Source organism: Malaya genurostris, chromosome 3 (genome assembly GCF_030247185.1).
Source record: "Malaya genurostris strain Urasoe2022 chromosome 3, Malgen_1.1, whole genome shotgun sequence".
Classification (NCBI taxonomy): domain Eukaryota; kingdom Metazoa; phylum Arthropoda; class Insecta; order Diptera; family Culicidae; genus Malaya; species Malaya genurostris.
The window spans coordinates 28,012,098-28,024,613 of record NC_080572.1 but is presented as its reverse complement, the minus strand read 5'-3'; the positions used below and the strand labels follow the sequence as shown (position 1 = coordinate 28,024,613).

At 39.4% G+C, this 12,516-nt stretch overlaps 1 protein-coding gene across 2 annotated transcripts in view; it reads left to right on the top strand.

The window, feature by feature from the left end:
* The first annotated feature begins 1,197 nt into the window (after nucleotides 1-1,197).
* Nucleotides 1,198-12,516, top strand: part of LOC131437314 (sodium-dependent transporter bedraggled) — a 279,011-nt gene continuing 267,692 nt past the window's right edge. For both annotated transcript variants that reach the window (XM_058606583.1, XM_058606582.1), the window contains exon 1: nucleotides 1,198-2,405. The gene's annotated coding sequence lies outside the window, so the exon portion shown is untranslated. The remainder of the gene's footprint in view (nucleotides 2,406-12,516) is intronic.

Here is a 12,516-nt window from a genome sequence, read left to right as displayed (position 1 = left end):
TCCAGATTTATAAAGTAAAACGTGTTTAATAATTTAGTGCGACAATGCAAAATGAAGAAATTTTCTTATTAACTTGACACAACTGTTTACAAATTGAGAAGGTTATTTTAGTTCATACCCAAAAAAGTGTCTTATTTATTCCAGATTGAAAAATATAAATCTTTATAGAATCTTCTTGTGATATTTTTGAAAATATAAGTAATATGAGAAAGGCATCTTTCCACCACAAGGTGGATTAAAGGAGGTTTTTACCCAACGGGTTTTGGTCGGGTTCGAGTAAAAATTTTAATGCTCATTCGGGTTCGGGTAATTTTTTTTTCAATTTATAATCGGGTACGGGTCGGGTACGCGTAAAAATTTTTACTGCTCGCTCGGGTACGTGTCGGGTTCGGGTATAAGAATCTCTATACCCGACCATCTCTAAGTTCACAGTCTAAATCGTTCCTACGTTTACCTCTGAGCTCTTTGTATAAAACGATCCCTCAAATCTGCGACATTCAGTCAGTACTGGAAATTTAATGAAAATTTTCAATAGTCGCAATAAAATAATCGGAAAAGAAAGTAATAATTCCCCTAACATTGCAATGGCTAGAGTGCTACTAACACAAAAAAAAGATTCCCGATCAAGGATCGTACATGCAACAACTGACTTCGAGTCCAGCGCCTTATAACCTGTACCTCTGATCTAGAGTAAGATTTCGATACCTACACACTTCAATTTCATTGCTGAATCTCGGCGAAATAATTACCGAGATTTGCATAATCGAGTGTTCGGTAACCGTCTCACTAAAATGTATAGTTACTGAGAATCTCGGCAATCCTGAATTTGGTAACTGTCAATTATTGGCGAGCTTGTCAACAAGAATTTTGCTGTTAGCTCCGAGAACCGGTTTCATTGATCAAATTAGGGTACTATGACATTAGTAATGACTACTAGTGACAGCATGTCTCTTATCAACACCTAATAGTACCACAAACTCATAATCTGTTCGATTGATCCGCTTCCTTGCTTTCCTTTCTATTCCTCTTTCTTACTCACATATACGCGCTCACGGATCAACGACCAACGGATCAGTCACCACCGACGACGATTTGCAGTGGAGCAGCATAAATCAACAATCCCTACCGGAAAGCAATATTGAAAAGATCGTCTCATGCTTAGTACTATTATGTGTGGTGCTATCAGTGTTCCGAAACGAAGCATAAGTGTACCAGCTACACCAACATTGCACGGCAGTCTTTGTGATGCATTCGTAGTAGCGCCGCATAAGATCATGTTCCAGTAGTGCATTACTTTGTAGTGGTGTATCGCGTCTCTTCTTCGTACACACCGTTTCGCTGGCTGTTGGAGGCATCGAGCATTGTAAAAAAAGGTAACAGTGAATGTTGATCCAAGTAAGCAACCCTCAGTGCGTTCGTGTTGGTTGGTGTGGGCTGCTGGAAGTGATCGAAGAGGAAGCCGAAAAAACCAGTCCAGTCGGTCTCTCTACTTCCAGCCAGGTAGTTCTATGGTTTTATGTCAAGAAATCATTCAGGTCAGTTTGAACGGTTTTTGAGGGCGGTGAAACGGTTATAATCTTCGCGAATTATTACAAGTGCTCTGGCCGTTTTGCTTACCTCACTCGACGAAACAAATAATAGATTGACGGAACATCGGTGTGGTGACAGAACGAATAACCTTTTCCAAAACAAATGGAACCGTGTCGAAAGAGGCTTATAAATAGGATAACAAAGTAACAAACTTAAGGTTTGTGATCGGCCTATTTAGAGTAACGTGTAAGAAGTGTACCTACTGGAATAGTGATTTCCCATTTTAGAATTAACTCGACGAGCCTTAAAGAAAAGTGATTGGTGTTGACAAAAGAGAAAACCAATGAAACAGCAAGATGTCAAACGGGAAGAGATGAATGATCTCGCCAGCGCAGCAATGAACGTTGCGCTGAAAATCATCGACCTTTTTCTTTCATGCAAACCAATCGCCGATGGTTTAAGCTGATGGTGTTGCTAGTGCTGACTTAAGATTCGCGAGTGAGCAATGTGAGTTTTATTTCAATGCTTTTTTTTCACCTTATTGACGACAGAGCATCGATCAGTGATCAGTGGTGTATTAGGCTAATAATTAAGTGGCGGTGAATAATCCATAAAGTGTTTTACCAAGGCAGTAATACAAGTAGTATTAGCAGTACACTAATCAATGCATTTGTTTAACAAGAGTTCGGTGTAAATACAGTTGTTTCCTAAGTTGCGCAAAGTAGTTATCTCATGTTTGTTAGGTGAGAGCCCAATAGAGAAAAATCTGCGGAATTGTTTCACCAGTTGTCAACATTTCGTTACTTGTAGTGGATAACAGCTTTTCGTGAGAAGTTAAGAAATAGGTTGATACCCGGAAGTACTAAAAAGACAATGTAAGTTATGAAAATGGTCATAATTTTTTTCCAGGTATACGTTAATTTCTTAAGGTAGTTTACATAATTTTTTCTTCATAGTAGCATCACTTTAAAAAAGAATTCTTATCCCAATATAATTGTAATATTGTCACAACGATTTGAATTTAATGAAACATATGCCACTTATATGTTAAACATCATATTGGGTATTTTTTTTTGTTTCGATTATAGAGGTTTTAACCTTAAGGTCATTCGCCTCTTCGGGCCAGAAAAATTTTCTGACCCTATGTGCGGGGTTGGGAATCGAACCCAGGTGGGCTGCGTGAAAGAATTGGGTATTTCGTAATTTGTTATTAAATCTACTCAATAATATTATTTGAACCAAACAATTAACAGCTATAAATTATAAAATAAGCTGTTATTATTATACATTTTGTTGATAATTTCATAAACTATTTCGAGTTTGTTTGTATCAGTACATCATTTCTTTTCAAATTTAGCTATTAGTTGAACTAATGGACGCAGTTGGAATAGGAAGTAAATCTTAAAAGGGACAATTATTAAATTGAAACTAAAATGATCTTAGTGAAATAATAAATAAGTTTTAGACATGGAAGGTCACGACAAGCAAGAATTTCGCGAACTGAGACATTGGATAGTCTTCCTTGGGTTATTTATTAGTTGAGATCTGACATCACTTCACGAATGTCCAAACGACATGATCAATATCGCGATAACTTTCGCCACAAGCACAATGATTAGTCTCGGAAAGTCCAATTCGAAGGAGATGTGCGTCTAACGTGTAGTGATTGGATATGAGTCTGGACATCACATGAATGAAATTCCTACTCACATCCAGTCCTCTGAACCATGCCTTTGTCGATATTTTGGAAATAATTGAGTGCATCCACCGACCCAGATCATCTTTATCCCAAGAAGCTTGCCAAGGTGTTCTTTGGTGAGACGCGCTATAGTATTCATTAAACACAATCGGTCTATCATAAATTTCCCCCTCAGTAGTACCACATTTGTCTAAAATATCGGATCTTTCATAGCCTGGAATGGAGCAATGAGCTGGAGCCCAGACTATAGTGATTTGATAATTATTATTCCATACGTCGTTCAGGTACTGTTTAATTTTGTCTGGAAAAACGATTAATTCTTGCCAGTCATGCTTGAGCGAATGGCTTCAATTGCACTCAAACTATCTGTGAAAAGGAAATATTGGTTTGGAGATAGTGTGACGATTACACTCAAGCTATAATGAACTGCTTCTATCTCTGCTATATAAACTGAGGCAAGTCTAAATGAGACCGAAACATTATTGTTGAGAATACCAACCCCAGTAGTCTCTTCAATTCGTGATCCTTCCGTGTAAAACATTTTTTCAGAGTCAATATGCCTGAACTTATTTGAAAATATTTTTGGGACTTCCATCGAGCGAAGGTGATCTGGCATATCAAGCTGCATGGATGTGTCGAAAAATAAAGTTGAACCAGGGGCTTTTAGGAAGCTGACACGGATAGGAATATATCTTGAAGGGTTGATTTCCTGTGACATATGGTTAAAATATACTGTCATGAATCTTGTTTGAGATTGAAGCTCGACTAGCCTTTCGAAGTTATAACCAGGGGATTCAGTACCTCCCATCTTATTAGCAGTCGTGATGACAGCTCAATATTGCGATCTTTCAATGGAAGAACTTCCGCCAGAACTTCAAGGATCATTGTATGAGTCGAATGCATGCATCCTAAGGCAATACGCAATCAACGGTACTGAATTCGTTCTAATTTAATCATATGAGAGTTTGCAGCGGAACGAAAGCAAACTCATCCATATTCCAACACTGAAGGTATCGTTGTCTGAATTATTAGATTTTCCGAATGAGCACCCCTCCAAGATCCTGTTATTGTTCGAAGAAAATTTACTCTTTGTTGGCATTTCGTTATCAGATACCTAATGTGTCCTCCCCATGTGCATCTGGAATCAAACCACATCCCGAGGTGAAGTCAAACCATGTTGGATCATTCTTCCCATCATATGAAGCTGAAGCTGCGTGGGATCATGCTTTCTTGAAAAGAACACCAGCTCTGTTTTCTCCGCAGAGAATTCGATACTCAGATGAACAGCCCAAACAGACAAGTTATCTAAGTATCTTGCAATGGGTTTTGCAGGTTAACCGCTTTGGGTCCAGTAACTGAAACAACGCCATTATCTGCCAATTGTCTTAGTGTGCATGGGGTTACTAGACAGCTGTCAATGTCGTTCACGTACAAAATTATAGAGGAGCGGACTTAGGCATGAGCATTGCGGGAGACCCATGTAGTTAATTTTGAATGTTGCCAAATCGCCATGTTAAAAATGCATGCGCTTTCACTACATTTTGTGTGCAAATAATTTTTTATAACCTCTGGAAGTACATGTTGGTAAAGATTGTCTGAGAGAACGTCAATGGAAACTAAATCAAATGCTCCTTTAATGTCTAAAAATAACAGATCGGCTGAAAAGTTCGTATCGTTTCTATGAGAGGGCGCCACTAGAATTAAATCCATACCATTTTCAGTTAGTACCAACCTTCAAAAGATACGTGTATAAATTTGACAGCTGTCTGATTATTAGTTTGTGAGATATTGCATTTTGAGTGAAGCTACGTCCAAAAGTCCCGGGTTGGCGGTTCAATGCATAGGATGCTGGTCTTACAAGCCAGTTGTCGTATGTTCGAGCCCCGACCTGGAAGGATTCTTAGTGTCAGTAGGATACATAGTACTAGCCATGCAATGATTCTGTACACTAAGAATCGGCTGCGAAGTCTGTTGAAACAGAAAGGCCAAATTCCACAAAAGGAATGTAATGCCAAGACTTTGCTTTTTACGCCCAAAAGAGGCTGTTACCGATGAAAACGTGAAAAAAATCCACAAAATGATTTTCAATGACCGTAAAGTGAGGTTGATCGAGATAGCTGACACCCTAAAGATATCAAAGGAACGTGTTGGACAAATTATTCACGAATATTAATATTTGGATATGAGAAAGCTTTGTGCAAAATGGGTGCCGCGTGAGATCACAATCGATCAAAAACAACAACGAATTGATGATTCTGAGCAGTGTTTGGAGCTGTTATATCGAAATAAAACCGATTTTTTTCGTCGATATATAACAATGGACGAAACATGGCTCCATCACTTCACTCCGGAGTCCAATCGACAGTCAGCTGAGTGGACTGCACGCGATGAACCGAACCCAAAGCGTGGAAAGACTCAACAATCGGCCGGTAAGGTTATGGCGTCTGTATTTTGGGATTCGCATGGTATAATTTTCATCGACTACCTTGAAAAGGGAAAAACCATCAACAGTGACTATTATATAGCGTTATTAGAGCGTTTGAAGGACGAAATTTAAAAAAACGGCCTCATTTGAAGAAGAAAAAAGTTTTGTTTCATCAAGACAATGCACCGTGTCACAAGTCGATGAAAACCATGCTGAAATTGAACGAATTGGGCTTCGAATTGCTCCCTCATCCACCGTATTCTCCAGATTTGGCCCCCAGTGACTTTTTCCTGTTCTCAGACCTCAAGAGAATGCTCGCTGGTAAAAAATTCAGAAGCAATGAAGAGGTAATCGCTGAAACTGAGGCCTATTTTGAGGCAAAGGACAAATCGTACTACAAAAATGGTATCGAAAAGTTGGAAGATCGCTATAATCGCTGCACCGCCTCTGATGGCAATTATGTTGAATAATAAAAACGAATTTTGGCAAAAAATGTGTGTTTCTATTAAACGATACGAACTTTTCAGCCGAACTGTTACAGATACCATTTTCTGTTTTTGAGCGAAGGCAATTTGGATGTCAGATGAAAGTAATGCAAGGCGATCATTCGTTCCTTTATTTCTATGGAAGCCAAAACGAATATCTGATAATGAACCATTCGTCTCGATCCAAGTGTGGGGACGTCGAAGAATAATTTTTTCGAATAATTTCCTGACATTGCAATGGATCTGTTCGGAAATGAACCAACTTTTTGTAGCAACCGATTAGTTTTACGGTAACGCTCAAACTGTGAAATATATTTTGAATTCAGTAAACATTTTTTTTTATTAAAGATTTATTTAGACCCGGTTTTGACCTTATCGTGGTCTTATCGCCGGGTTTGTAACAATTGGTGGTGATTTGGGTGGGGGGGAATTGGGAGGGGAATATTTTAACATCGAGTGAAATTACATTAGATTTGATTGCTTAATTTCATTGTCAGGGGATTTTATGGCCACTTGCTGGGTGTGTCGTGGATGAAGTCCTTCCGGGGCCGCGGTCAACATCCCGGGGGGCTTCCCCCCCGCGGATGGCCCACGGCGCGGTGAGGCGTATTGGCTGTTGTCTACTGTCCTTTCCGGTGTTCCTGTTTGGTGGTTGTGGTTGATGGGCCATGGTCAACATCCCGGGTGGCCCACGGAAAGGTGAGGCGTCTCGGCTTCTGTGGTATCGCCCTCTGTCGCTTCCCCAGTAAACATTTCATCTTACGAACTAATTAAACTTACAAGAAGTGGTTTCTCCCTCTATCTTTCCTGCACTTCCGATTTTCAGTATTTGTCGCTAAAACTAATCATGGTGGACAGAATCACAGACAGGTAAGTGTATCAGGTTAGTTTTCTAATCCAGGTGGAACCCCAATAACCGCTGTGCTGAAAGTAAGTAAGTGTAAACATTCGTTGTTATTTAAACGTACATTGTTCTCGCTTGCTTGCTCTACTTACAATTTCCGATGCTCTTATTATAATATTTCGTTCCTAGCACAATATCACACAGCGCAACTCAAAGATTCTCGCTATAACCGATAAATAAACTAATCTTTCCTGTTCTATAGCTAATCACGTCTTGCTTTACCTTTTTCTCTCCATACATTCTTATTCTGTACTTGTTCACCAGCTGTCAAACATCGATACATTTTATGCTATTTTAGGACATGCTCAGCGGTGTCTCAACAGGGTCTATATGAGTTGTGAGTGAAAGCTGGTTTCCCTGGCTTTTAAATGGCGATAACCTTATTTCTCTTACAGTTAGGTGGAACAATGTTTTGCTCAAGAAACTTGTCGAACAATTCCAACAAACGTCTTTTTGCGAGGTCATGCAGATTCTTCACCAAGTTGAATTTAATTCTGTCCAACCCAGGAGCGTTATTATTACAAGACAAGAGTGCTATAGAAAATTGCATCATTGAAAAGGGGCTATCCATGGAAACATTACTTGGAGTAGACTTCCGAATAATGAACTGTGTAGGAACAGAATCTGGACAAACTTTCCTAGCAAAGTCAAATATCCATCGGTTCGAGTATTCCTCACTCTCGTTACCTACGTTACGATCCCTCATTCGTCGGTCCGTGTTCCAAAGAGTGCTCATTGAGCAAAGTAAAGCCTTGGTATTACATTCCTGTAGTGGAATTTAAACTTCTGTTTCAACAGACTCCGCAGCCGATACAGAATGTACAGAACCATTGCATGACTGGTGCTACAATTCTACTGACACTACGAATCCTTCCAGGACGGAGCTCGATTGCCCATTGCGGCTTCTCTTGAAACCTTTGACGAAATGTCTCCAATAGCTACATTTCTTGGCCCGAAGTATGCTCTTGTACTTGGTTTCAAAAACCAAGAATTTTTCAAAATTCTGAGGAGTTCCTTCCCGTTTGAGAAACGTCTTGAAAGCATTTTGTTTTGCATGTTTAGCATCGGAGCACTCTTTGTCCCACCATGGATGCCTTCTCGTTGGACCAGGAAATCGTTTGGTTTGGACTGGGAGGAATGCCGTTATGAGGGTCATTAGGGGTTCAGACATATTGAGTGCCGTGAAAATCTAGTATACAATTTCCGAAAATTCAGTAATCCTGTTTGTGGCTGTGAAATGAAGTCTACTAGATTATTGTCTTTTTTGTGCTAGTTTGTGAATTTGACAAACCAGGAGGCACAGTCTTTGTTTTTTAATTTGTCTTTTTTGGTTTTTACGTGGATCGTTTTTTGGAGGTCTAATTTTAGGTGTTTTTTTTTGTTTTTTGTAGTGTTTCTTGCTCTTAACTGACCATTGAGGAGTGACAAACGATGTACATTCACTACTGTCATCAGAGTTAGATACCTCTGACTCTAGATTTGAAAAACCGTTTTCTGTTACGAGAGGGAGACGTCAATGACTGTTTTAAGCATTTCTGCATATGTGCGCTTAGACCGTGCTTTTAAAGAAAGCTTAATTTTGTCTATACGCAACTTAAATGCAGCGCATGGTGAGAGATCATGAGGACTCTCGTCACAATACAACACCGTCAATTTCCACCTCCTTCGATGGAATGTAAACTCGATATTCAATAACAAATTATTCACAGGTAACTATTTCGTTAGCCTGTTTTGAAATCGTTCACAATAACTCGAATTTTGTCCCTATTAACTTTTGAAATTTCTACTACTCAGGGAAATGTGATCTCAAATTTTTTGTAATTTGCATCAAGTTCAATGGCTTTAATTTTCGCCGAAAATAGACTATCCATGGCCCAGAAGTACGCTCTGAGTAATGCTTAGCCCTGCAAGTATTTAAGCTCTTACTAGTATCCGGAATCGGATTCGGATGATCGTCCATGAGATCATCCATTACATTAACTGATTTTATTTGTAAATTGATATCATATCAAAATGAAAACTAATGAACAATAAAATTTCAGTTTTAGTAAAAATGATAAAATTAAATTAAATTATATCTACCTTGTTGCTGTTGTCTCTGTTGCTCTGTCACAGGTATAGCGCTATTGCTCTTGGTGACGATTAAACGTGATGCTTGCAGTGTAACATGATATATGTCGTTTCAGCACTGGGTTGCCTTAGCACCTCGTTGCCTTTGCATCCCTTCGTCTTCGCACTTTTATGTGATGGCACCTCTGTGACTCTACAATTCTATGCGTTCGCACCTCTATGTCTCTGCACCCCTGTGCGTAGGAACAGGATGGCCTTCGTTGCTAGCTTTCCAGTCGGGAAACGCCCCGAATGTTGCCTTTGCTGTTAGCATCATCAGGTTATGTACCTGCAGCTTATAGTTGTCTCGGTAGCAGCCGTTAACTCACGAGCCAGTATAATCGAAACACAACCTCTCCGCTACTATTGAAGTCAAATAAACATATTTTCAACTTGTAGCTAGAAGCATTGTTGTGATTTAAGATGTGTTTGGATTAAGTAACGATAGCTTATAAATTATATTTAATTCAATATGACACAAAGATGTTATGATTGGAAACCTATATTACTATTTCGTCACTAGTTATGTTATAATAAAACATTTCTGTCGCCATGTTTTAACCAGTATAACATACAAAAAACTTATTCGTGCTCTTGTTGCAACATAGTTTAGACCTTGTCGTATCATAACTAGTTACGGATTGCTACTTGGGTAACTACCCGACAAAGTCTCAGGAACAGCTGTCGGTGATGGCTCCATAGATCCTGGAAAGTGAGTGTTAAAATGATAGTGAAGTACATCACCTTCATCAGACAAGTACTCGCCATCTGAAGTTCTTAAGAAACCATCATTAAAGTTCTTAGATTTTGAAAGTAACTTATTTAATCTGCTAGCCTCGTTGAGACTAGATACATTTGTGCAAAGGCTTTTCCCACCACTTCGCTCAGACAATCGAAAAGCATTTTGTAAGCCTTTCGAGCCAACACGAATGCCTCCGTCCCATCTCTGCGTCGGTGGTTCCAAGCTCTTTTGCATAGTTTCCTTAGTCTAGCAAGTTCAACATTCCACCTAGGAGTTCCTCTAGTAGGTGGCATAATCCGAAGTGAACAAGCCTCTTCATATGTTGCAGCTATGAGTGAGTTTGTCTCATTTCAACAACATTTTCCAAATTCTGACGTCCAAAACCACCCCTTTTCGAGATCTCGCAAAAGTTGGACGATTTACTGATTGCATTCCACCATATCAGAGCCTCTCGAATTTATATCTGTGATGCCCTAAATGATATAGTGAGCATTGATCTCATTGTCGATTATAAGCGGTAAATCATTTTTGCTGCAGTATGATACAACCTTTTTGAAGTCATCGCTTGGCGAAGGTTGGTTAAGCGGTAAATATGCCAAACAATAAATATATTTCCTGTCTATGTCATCCCAACTTACCAAAAGTTCGGATAAAAGGGACTGATTTGGCTTGACAGCTCTCAAAGTTCATCAAAAGCATTCTAAGCAGCCCAATTTCTAAGTAATTATCCACACTTGAAAGTTCGCCCGGCGCAACCGAACGAACTTCTAACCTGCTTCTAGAATACATTGTTCAGCTTCTATGCAGCGAACAAGTTCACGCGGAACTTGTTCTGTACTTTCAAGTTGCCAAAAGTACCACGCTAACTCTTAAGGAGCGAGAAACTTCACGCGAAACTTGATCTGTACTTTCAATTTCTCAAAAGTTCCGTACAAAAAGTGTACTTTTAAGTAGCAAGAAGTGAATGTTTTAGGTAATTGTGGAACTTCTGGTTGCTTGGCAGTCGTACCAATTGTGACAGCACAAATACCCCGAGTTGTGACCTCCGATATGAGAGATACATCGAGAGCACTATTTGCAAGTATGCATGCTCGAGGCACATTTCACATTTTTGTTGAAGGCAACGAAGACTGGGTTAATTAACTTTCCAACGTAAAAGTTCCCCTTTTGGAAATATGGTTCTTAAACCAAAGCTTTAAAAGCTTTATTTTCTTGCAGAAGTCTGGATGGATTCTCAGTTGCTATTCGTTTATGCTGGAGATTGATGTGTAAAGTAGCATCCATTATCAATTAAAATAATGAACATTCCATCTCCAGCACTTATCGTCCAATAACTAGAAGAAACCAAATATATTCGCTTATAATCGCCTATAGCGAACCATGGAAGTATTCTTCGAAATGCTGTAATCATTTAAATCCCACGTGTTGCGAAGAATGAAATCGTACACTGTGAAAGAGCTTCACTTAACAAGCAGTAAGGGAAAAAAACCGAAGATATTCCGTTCACGACTGCATTGTTTAACCTCCTGCAGCCATTCAGTCATCAGCACGGAACTACACCTGGAGTTGGGAGTTCCTATTTTTGTGGCCTTTTACGACATGGAACAGGAAACCAGTGGATCAATTCTTGGTAAAAAATAATTCCGCCGGATGCCACACGGCTTACCTGTTTGGTGCACTTATACCACCGGTACAGGTGGACTGTAGCATTATTCTTAGCCAGTTGGGAAACCGATACCGACACTATCTAGGCTGCTCAGAAAGGGAAGTTGACATTGATGGTCAACTTCCAGGGGAGACCGAGCAGCCGTTGAACGTTTACGTTGAATTTAATTTAATAACAGGAATCTATTTCATCTAACTCAACGTTGTAAACAGTGACTGCAACACTGCTGATCAATTTATCGACAGATTCCGAGCATAGTAGATACTGAGAAAATTCACAACAATACTCTAATGATCGATGATGACTCACACTATCTGAAGAGAATCACGTTACACGCGTAATGTTTCTTCCCTACCGGTCATTGAAACACGTGCTTCAATGAAAATCACTGTTGTATTCAAAAGTTGATGTTTATCTCAAACTCCTACTATCTACATACCTGCTAAACAGCAGACTGGTTGGTGTCATGTCTATTCGACTGTCTAATGAAATGAACATTGTTCACAGAGCCATATAAATTGATAGACAAATATGAATACTAAGAAATTGCAAACAACTAGTGCAACATTTGTTTAGTGTTTGTATGTTTTGTAAAAACAAACTAGGGCGGTGTTAGATTTCAAAGTTACTGCCGTTTCTCAGCGATGCCGGCATTTGAGGTTGGTTGCATGCAAAACCTTTGGTGACCGAAATTGAACATATAGCTACAAATTGCCAAACAGCTGGTAAATCATGGTATCCAACACCAGCATCGATGAGACCGCTATGAGACGTTAACCCCATATTTTTATTAGACAAAAGATGCAATTCCAAACGTTCAACGACCATATTATCACTTCAAGCTTCAGTTTCGAAGCATTTCTTTGCACAAAACTTCGCCAAGCGTGCAATCTTGGCGTGGGCTGGCAGATGATATGTTATTCCGATTATTTCTACTAGATTACCAAGGAGCCATG